We start from the raw sequence: 10,000 nt of genomic DNA, 5'->3' as shown, positions 1-10,000 counted from the left end.
GTGTGTGTGTGTGTGTGTGTGTGTGTGTGTGTGTGTCTCCAGCGAGCCGAATGAACGCCTGGTCCTTTGAGCTCCCTGCGGCCCAGGACTTTATGAACACAGGAAGAGTTTCAAGGCTGCAGCCATTAAGACACGGAATACGGAGCTCTGCTTTATAATGTCCAGGGCGGACAGAACGCTGTTTGGGCAGGTCTTGACTGGGAAGTTACAACACTTACAGAGTGGGAGGGAAAATAAGTGTGTGTTGGAGAGCAAAGCTGAGGAGTGTCGTGGCTGCTGCGTGTGAGTGCAGCACACGGTCAGTCAGTGTTGAGTCTGACCGGAGCTCCGGGGTGGAGCCGAGACCATCTCCACGACGAAGAAGGACTGGCTGCCAACCAGAACCAGAAAGAGGTGAGGAAAGGAGGAGAGAGGGTAGGAGATGGAGAGAGAGAGGGAGAGAGAGGGGGGGAGAGAGAGAGGGAGAGAGAGGGGGGGAGAGAGAGAGGGAGAGGGGGAGGGAGAGAGAGAGGGAGAGAGAGAGGGAGAGAGGGAGGGAAAGAGAGAGGGGGGGAGAGAGGGAGAGGGAGGGAAAGAGAGAGAGAGGGGGGGAGGGAGAGGGGGAGGAAGAGAGAGAGAGAGGAAAAAAGACAATGAATATCGCAGGATTTAAAAAAAGGAAAGAAGTTGTGTATGGGCATCATTGCATAGTGACATAAGAAATAAAAGGGGTGTGTGTATGTGTGTGTGTGTGTGAGTGTGTATGTGTGTGTGTGTGTGTGTGTGTGTTTGTGTGTGTGCGTGCGCGCATGTGTGTGTGTATTCAAACGATGATGTGATGCTTGACAAGCTCTACACGAATGGACTGGACCCAGATCAAAGAATGCTTCACGTTGTGTATTAAATTGCTTCTGGGTGGCATAAGCAAAAAATTGCTCCTTTTTGTTGACGTTGGATTGAGCTGTGATATTTAAGAACTCAGGAAATGTGCTAGAATTTCAAAGGCATAATAATACATTTATTTTCTCCGAGACTACACGCAGGAATTTAAATTTTATTCTTAAAACTTGCTGCATGGTGTGTGTTATGGCTAGAGACGACTGTTTAGACAGCGATTAGTTGAAAGTCCTTTCACTTTCTGTTTGGTTTACAGTATTATTCTGTTGTCCAGACCCCTCTGTATAGAGCAGTGGCATTCACATCCAACATCGCATCCAACTAGACTTTCTCTCTCTCTCTCTCTCTCTCTCCCCCCCTCCTCCCTCTGTGCTTCCTGTCATTCATTCCCATCCATTATTAAAATCACTGAGAGCAGGAAAATCTCTGCCTGACAAATAGAGAATATTTTATAAGTGTGTTTATTTGAAATCAGAAGCGTGTCAGATTGGGGGTTAGTGGGGGAGGTTGTGGAGTTTGGGGGTTAGTTAGACATTAAGGAAAAATTCTGGCACCAGCTGTTTGACAGCTTTAAGTTACACAGCTGCACTTACCCACAATCTTCCCCATTCACTCTCCCCCCTAACACACACACACACGCACACAAACGCACAAACGCACACACACACGCACACACACACACACACACACACACACACACACACACACACACACACATGCTTGCTTTAGTCTCCCCAGAAGACCCTTCCTGAGAATATTGCCCCATGAATTACCCCAGGACTGCAGGCTGGATGGGCAGTGCGGGTGTGTGAGATTTGGGCCCCTGTTCACACACTGAGAAGAGAGCCTGGTTTTGGCTTCAGCTTTTGTGCTAGTTGTACAGTCCCCGGCCCTCTCACGGTGCGCCCCTGCTGGACGTAGGCGGGCACCCTGCCAGTGGGTTAGGTTAGGGGTTAGGGTTAGGGGTTAGGTTAGGGTTAGGGGTTAGGTTAGGGGTTAGGGTTAGGGGTTAGGTTAGGTTAGGGGTTAGGTTAGGGTTAGGGGTTAGGTTAGGTTAGGGGTTAGGGTTAGGGGTTAGGTTAGGGTTAGGGGTTAGGTTAGGGTTAGGGGTTAGGGTTAGGGGTTAGGTTAGGGTTAGGGGTTAGGTTAGGGGTTAGGTTAGGGGTTAGGGTTAGGTTAGGGTTAGGGGTTAGGGTTAGGTTAGGGGTTAGGGTTAGGGGTTAGGTTAGGGGTTAGGGTTAGGTTAGGGGTTAGGGGTTAGGTTAGGGTTAGGGGTTAGGTTAGGGGTTAGGGTTAGGTTAGGGTTAGGGGTTAGGGTTAGGTTAGGGGTTATGGTTAGGGGTTAGGGTTAGGGGTTAGGTTAGGGTTAGGGGTTAGGGTTAGGGTTAGGTTAGGGTTAGGGTTAGGGTTAGGGCTTGTACAAACCAGGCATGTGGAAGTGATTGGCGTGCGTGGACTGATCCAGTACACATGTGTGCAGCTTGTTATCTGTCCACTGCTGGCCAGATCTTCAGCTGTGTTACCGTGGTGGAGACAGGTTGAGAAAGAAGGGATGGTTTGATGTGTATCTGTCAGTAATGACCTCAGCAGTACAAATTGAGTCCATGTTTTTTTTTTCTTTCCTAAACGTTCCAACATCTCCAACTTTGAATTGAAAGGGAATGAATAACTGGAATTTTGCCCAGTTAAGAGATAAAAGCAGTCAGCTGTCTCTGAGCTCTACTCTTCTCTCTCTCTCTGTCTGTCTCTCTCCCTCTGTGTGTCTCTCTCTCTCTCTGTCTCTCTCTCTCCCTCTGTGTCTCTCTCTCTCTCTCTCTGTCTCTCTCTCTCCCTCTGTGTCTCTCTGTCTCTCTCGCATTCTCTCTCTAATTAATCTCCTGTACTTTGCTGATGTTGTGGCAGCAGCAGGTCTCACTGGTCTGCGTCTGGCTGCTGATCTCTCTGGCCTGGGTCTGGCTGCTGGTCTCTCGCTGCTGGTCTCTCTGGCCTGGGTCTGGCTGCTGGTGTCTCAGGCTGATGGTCTCTCTGACCTGAGTCTGGTGGCTGGTCTCTCTGGCCTGAGTCTGGTGACTGGTCTCTCTGGCCTGGGTCTGGCTGCTGGTCTCTCTGGCCTGGGTCTGTCTGCACTTCAAATGGCAGGAGTTGCTCACCTGGACTCCTGCCAGTGTCTCATCCCACCATGACTCACAGAAGGGGACTAGTGTGAGGAAGATTGGTGAAGTGGTGATCACAGTAGCTTAATCATAATACACACGGCAGTTAATATCTACAGTGCTGAATTAACTTTTACAGTGTATGCTTCTAGCTGGACGTGTTAGTTTCAGTTTGTGTGCGTGTGTGTGTACAAGCATAAAATTGTCTGGAAGTAGGATGAGATTTCACTTGATAAGGGAAAACATTTGGCACACACAGAGCTGGATGGTTTCTCAGGTTTATCTAATGTATTGCCTGCACTGAAGATGTAATAATGATTTTTATTGAGACTTTTGGCATGACGTGATCTCATTTCCTCTGCCAGGTATTCTGGTGCCTATGTGGGAGAGACAGCTCACCTGCACACAACTCACCACATATAGTGTGTGAGTGTGAGTGTGAGTGTGTGTGTGTGTGTGTGTGTGTTTGCGCATCTGTGCCTACATTTGTGTGCGTGCACACGTGCGTGTGTGCCTATGCGTGTGCGGCTGTGCATGTGTGTATGTATGCATGTGTGTGCATGTGCCTGTGTGCAGTGCGTGTGTGCGTGTATGCGTGTGTGTGTGTGTGTGTGTGTGTGTGTGTGTGTGTGTGTGTGTGTGTGTCTGTCTCTCTCTGAGGCATGCAGACCTTGCAGATGAGCCCACCCTGACGCTCGTATGAGGGTTTGGGTTTCTTGGCTGCCTCGGCCTGTCTGCGTCTCCCGTATTGATCAGAGTTTCCAGGCTATTCATAGCGTGTTTTGCTGCTCTCTGAGTCCCAGAAGCACTGTGCAGGACCATCTCCACAGAGCCACAACCTCTCCCCCAGTCTGCCCCACTCTCCCTTGAGTCTCCCCCCAGTCGCTCCCAGTCTCCCTCGAGTCTCCCTCGAGTCGCCCCCAGTCTCCCCCCAGACCCTAGTCTCTCCCCAGTCTCTCCCCAGTCTCCCCCCAGTCTCCCTCGAGTCTCCCCCCAGTCCCTAGTCTCTCCCCAGTCTCCCCCCAGTCTCCCTCAAGTCTCCCCCCAGCCCCTGCCCCTCTGTGAGTGGAAAAATCGAACCACGTGCTCCATCACTGCCCATCTACTCCAGCGCATGCTAATGCTCTAGTTCATGTACATCAGTACAAAGGTCACGACTGGGGCATTCGCTTTTTTACCACTCAGTTTTCGCTTGAATGGTAATCTTAGAAAAGTTATTGTGATTTAAATGGAGCTTGTTGGCTGTGTCAGTTCATGTTTTTTTGTGCCTGTTCACTATACTGTTTACATGCACTCATATTAAAGGGGAAAAAAACTCTCTTGGCAGCGGAAAACTAGCTGAGCTCCATGTTGGGCTTGTTTTCTTCAGTTGTGGTGTTCCCTTGGAATGCAGTCAGGAAACTGCCATAGAAGGTTAATGTGACTGGGAGGAATTAAAGGGAAAAAAAAGAAAGACCGTGAGGGAAAACAGAGAATGTGTGAAGGAGAGATGAAGGGAGGGAGGGAGAGAGGGAGGGAGAGAGAGAGAAGCAGATATTGCTCGTTTATAATGAGTCGTCCAGATGGCTTGAGGTTAATGTTAATGTTTACCACATTGCTGCATTGTAGTAGAGAGTATATCATAAAAAAGAGTGTGAGGAATTTGAGTGGAATCAATAAGAAAAAGTGATGGAGAGAGTGAGCGAGAGAGAGAGAGAGAGAGAGGTGGGAGATGGGAAGTATTGAATAAAGGGCATTTAAGGACATGTGCAGTGTCACTGGTGTTCGCTCAGCCCCTCTCTCTCTCTCTCTCTCTCTCTCTATCTATCTATCTGTCTGTCTGTCTGTCTGTCTGTCTGTCTGTCTGTCTATATCTAATCTCTCTTTCTTTTTCACTGTCCTCTAAATGGTTCCTCACAGAATGGTGTTTCAAATCTCATGTGTCTTTGAGTTCAAACCCTGTTGTGTGTGAAAGACTCTAAAAGGAATGAACCTTAACAGACGAACCTTGACCCTTTATTCTTTATTAAAAATGACGAGTACAATGTAAGAAACAACTAACTGAGTAATAATACATATTGACTGAATAAAATCATTCGTACATGATTAAAACATCTATACTTGCAGTGGTATAAACTGACTTTTCCCGAGAGATCCATTTTGTCAACACTAGTGAACAGCACTATGGTGGTGTAAATTTTCCACACCTACATTGTATATTTGCTGCACAGATATAGTTTTGGACTGTGACACTGTAGCTCTGGTATAAAGTGCAGCCTAGCTAGAGAGCAGGACTCTTATTCTAGAATTGTGAACTGCTGTTTGAAGCATCTTCAGGGAGTTTGGTGATGCTGTCCAATGCAGGACAGACCATTGTGATTTGTATTACGTTAGGCTGTCGCCCATTAACCCCACGTGCGCTGTGTAGCCGTAGGATGGCAGACTGGGGGGAGAGAGAGCTGCAGAATTCCACTAAATCAGATATGAGGCAGTAGTGCAGCTCATGGTAATCAGAGAGAGAGCAGAGTCCAGCAGCGCTGTTCTGTGTGGCTCGATAATCGCTCAGGCCACAGCCTCCACCAACGTGACACGCATGCAGGGGCCCCGAGAGAGAGAGAGAGAGAGAGAGAGAGAGAGAGAGAGAGAGAGAGAGAGAGAGAGAGAGAGAGAGAGAGAGAGAGAGAGAGAGAGAGAGAGAGAGAGAGAGAGAGAGAGAGAGAGAGAGAGAGAGAGAGAGAGAGAGAGAGAGAGAGAGAACTGCCGTGTCTCAGTTACGTGACCCCCTCTCAACTGAAGGCAGATTTATCAAACGTTTGTGGGTTTTGTCCAATATCCTTTAAGCCTGACTACTGCGCACTCCAAACTGCATGTCACAAACACAGCAGTAACAATTTTGCGTCATTCAGATTGATAAACATTTAAATGAAATATCTTAAGTTTTGTTATTCTTTTGTTCTTGTTGTATCTTGTTGTTCTGATGATTATTGTTCTTCTGTTATTGTTTTTAACTTTATGCAACGCTCCCTTTGCTTCTGTGCTCCAGCAGGCTCTGGGCCTGTGTCTGTCATGGCTCAGGGAAACCCTCTGTTTTGCTGCTCTGGTCAGCAAACTGGACCTTAGAAGTTGTTGTTTAGGTTGTTTTTTTCTCAGCAATGCAGAACTGGAAAAAAAATTTGCTTATGAGAACAACGTGTGGAACGTGTTAGCTTTAATTCAGGTACAACAGTACCTGTGGGTACAACAGTCCTGTGATTGTTCATCGATGTAAATACGTGAACCTGACATTGTCTCACTTGAACCTCACAGTCACCGTTTCCTTTCAGATCCAAAGTACTGGAGTGCAGAGCTGAAACCACACAAACTGGCAAGTCCTTAAGGGTACAGTGTGTTTACTATAGCAGTCTCTCAGCCAAGGAATACTGTCTGCTCCAGGCCTTCGAGTGTGAGAGGGAGAGAGAGAGAGAGAGAGAGAGAGAGAGAGAGAGAGAGAGAGAGAGAGAGAGAGAGAGAGAGAGACACACAGAAGCCTGATGACACTGGATAGGCCCGGGAGAAGTATGATAGCTGTTATCTCAGTCTGAAGGAGTCACTGAGTGCAGCTGAGAGGAGACTGTTCCAGCGCGGCGTGACATGCTTGTGTTTCCAAGCCTTTGGGGGGTTTCACGGCGCCCGAGCACCAGTTCGCCCCACTAATTAGCGTGTTGAAAAGGAGAAAGTGGTGCTAAACTGTGCATGTGATTAGCCTGTACCTCTTCTCCCTCTGTGTGGGGCGATGGCATGTGTTCTAGTCTGTATCACAGCAGTTCTGTATCACTCTGCTACTCTGTTTGTTTGTTAAACTTCAGGAGAATCCTGGAATATATGTACAGTATGTACAATGGATTTAGAAAGTAATCAGACCCCTTTACTGAACTGGACAGTTTGGAAACACACACCTGGATATAAAAAGACCATTTACACTGTATTGTCAGAACAGAAACCAAGTCATGAGGTATAAGCAACAGTCTGTGGATCGCTTCAGTTAAAGTGTGGCAGGTATAGATGAGGCCAAGGATATAAACCAATATCTTAAGCTTTGATTGCTCCAAGGACCACAACAGCCTCAAACATTTTGAAATAGAAAAGGCTTGGCACGACCAAGATCCTCTGTTCTGATTGGGTAGAACAGCAGGCACAATCTCTCCTGAACCCAGGCACTGCACATGCACATTACTGCACATGCTGGGTAACAGCACCGCTACGGTTAACATGGTGGCATCAGTGTTCTTCAGGGCCTTTAAGAGCAGGGATGGGTGGGGTCCTTGAAGAAAACCTTCTCCAGAGTGCATGCAGTCTCAGACTGGGGTGCAGTTCACCTTTCAACTCTTCAATGACCTGGAGCTCCCAGCCAAAACAATACTGGAGTCTGCATGTGGTTGAGTGGGATAGCCAAGGCCCAGAGACTAATTGCATGGAATAACAGACCAACCAAGGTCTGCAAAACGTATTGAGGCGTATCCAAGGAGACTTGCAGCTGTGATTACTTCTGAAGGGGCTTCTGCAAAGTATTAAATAAAAGGTTTGAATAATTTTGTGAATAAGAGATTTCAGTTTTGAATTTTAGTCAACTTTCAAACTTCTCTAAACATGTTTTCATCTCTTCATTATGGGTGATTAAGTGTAGATTGGTGGGGAAAATGGCAGTTACATCTATTCAAAATAAAATCCATAACACAGTAACATGTGCACAAATAAAGGAGTCCGAGTACTTTGTGAATCAACTGTACATGCTCATGATGCGTAAATATAAGCAAACTTATAATTAGAGCGTAACAAGACTTCACAGAGAAAACTAAGAACTAGCAGATGATCCAGGTGGCCTGGTCGGGTTCTGAAGATGTCAGGTTATGAAAGGGTCGGGTTGTGAAGTGTGGGTTCTGATGGGGTCGGGTTCTGATGGGGTCGCTGCCCCGCGGATTCCCATCTCCTCTGCTCTGACTGTGCCTTCATGACTGGAGCTGTGTGTGTGTGTGTGTGTGTGTGTGTGTGTGTGTGTGTGTGTGTGTGTGTGTGAGTGAGTGAAATTATACTGAGCAGTGGTCTAGCAAATTTGAGAAATTCATTACACATCATCGTCATGAGGGTGAGGGTGCTAACCGTGACACCCTCAGCTGAGGGGGTGTATTTTACAGCGGGCTTAACATGTGTAATATTGTATTAAAGTGGTAAATTGTGCGTTAGGCTCTGCCGTTTGTGTGTCTTAATGAGGAGGTTTAGTCACTAGGTGCTTCCATCGGTTGCTCTCTGAGGCTTTGCTCGTTGTTTTGTGATCGTGATAAGAGTCAGTGTCTCACTGAACGTTGCAGCTGGAAATTTCCACACTGCTCAGTAGTCGAGCTTAACCCCAGCGTTGGCTGCCAAAAGTGCATCACACCTGCCTGCAATGTCGCCCCCTGTTGGCCACAGACCTCATTGCTCTGCAGTTCAGTAATCGCTGTACATTATGTGCTATCCTGCTCATTTTGTAGAATGTGCATATTTATCAGCAGTCATTTAAATCTTGTTATTTTGAAATGTCAGTGGCATGTATGCTACTGTTACATCACTTAAGTTGTGCTGGAAACTCATTGGTATGCAATTAGAATATGGAGGAACTGAAGGCTCTCAGATAGCAGAAAGTGAGAGCTAGTACCTGTTTGTTATGGCTACATTTTCTGGGTTGGAGGTGTTGGTAGATGAGGCAGGCCAGAGGCTGGAGGTGGCCCTGGGGTGGAGCTTGGAGCTGGGGGTGGTCCGGGGCGGAGCTTGGAGCTGGGGGTGGTCCGGGGGTGGAGCTTGGAGCTGGAGGAGGCCCTGAGGCGGTGCTTGGAGCTGGAGGTGGCCCTGAGGCGGAGCTTGGAGCTGGGGGTGGCCCTGGGGCGCAGCTTGGAGCTGGAGGTGGCCCCGGGGCGGAGCCATCCCTGGAAGTCAGACTCATGGCCTTGAAGCCTACTCCAAAGCAAACAGTTTCCCAGTGACCACCCATGTAGTCCTGCTCTGCTCAGCATCCACACACACACACACACACACAGACACACAGAAGCATATGGGCTGCAGGGAGAACAGGGGCTTCATGTCCTGCTGTTGGAGTGTGGGTCCTTCTCCACTCCTGTCAGGAACATCGTGGAACATCTCTGATGATCAAGCAAGCTGCAGTGTGTGTGTGTGTGTGTATGCGCACATGTGCAAACACACACATTACCATCTTCATTGTTACTTGCTGGATGTGCATGCTTTTGCATGTTTATGCAGTCTGCACAGTTGTGAGCCTCTGTGTGATTGTGTGTGTGCATACACGTGTATACATGCATGTGTGTGTGTGTGTATGTGTGTGTATGTGTTTGTATGGGGTATGTGTGGATAATCATTTAACATTATTATTCCTCTAGCCAGTTCTGCTCCACAGTCCACTGCACAGGCCCTTGCAAATGACATGTTGTGCTCAAATTGCAGAGCGAGAGCTTTATAGCCCAGCCAAAGGCTACGGTGGCTGGCAAGGACCCCCTTTTCATATAAATATATATTTTAATATGCCTATGAAATGCATCCAAAAATAACTTGAAAAGAACATGGCATTCACATCTGGTTTTTATATTGCGGCTTGTGGAAAAGCAAGAAAAATAGTTTTATATCTGTGCGCTCACAGGCTTGTTGTGGCTATGAAAACCTGGGACTAGTTTAGGACTGGGACTAAGAATGGAACTGGGACTGGATCTGAGAGTGTTGCAGGCTGTCCTGAGAGACAGCTGAAACAGTCTGGCCGAGAGCTGATGGACACTTCTGTCTCTCTCTGTCTCTCTAATCTCTCAGTCTCCTTCTCTTTGCCTTTCTCTTTCTGTCTGTCTCTCTCTGTCTTTCATCTTCTTACTTCATCTTTTTGGGCTATTTGTCTTTTTCTCCATGACTCGATTCTCTCTTTTTCTTTCCTTCTCTTTGCTCTTTCCCTCTAATTGTCTGTTGCGGTTTTTAGTTGA

General features: G+C 47.5%; 1 protein-coding gene across 4 annotated transcripts in view; it reads left to right on the top strand.

Annotated features, from left to right (window-relative positions):
* nfic (nuclear factor I/C) overlaps window positions 1-10,000 on the top strand; it is a 95,863-nt gene that overhangs the window by 45,764 nt on the left and 40,099 nt on the right. The gene's annotated exons all lie outside the window — the stretch shown is intronic.

This window comes from Electrophorus electricus, chromosome 23 (assembly GCF_013358815.1).
Source record: "Electrophorus electricus isolate fEleEle1 chromosome 23, fEleEle1.pri, whole genome shotgun sequence".
Taxonomy (NCBI): Eukaryota; Metazoa; Chordata; class Actinopteri; order Gymnotiformes; family Gymnotidae; genus Electrophorus; species Electrophorus electricus.
The sequence above is the reverse complement of the archived record's forward strand: the minus strand, read 5'-3'. Positions and strand labels throughout refer to the sequence as shown.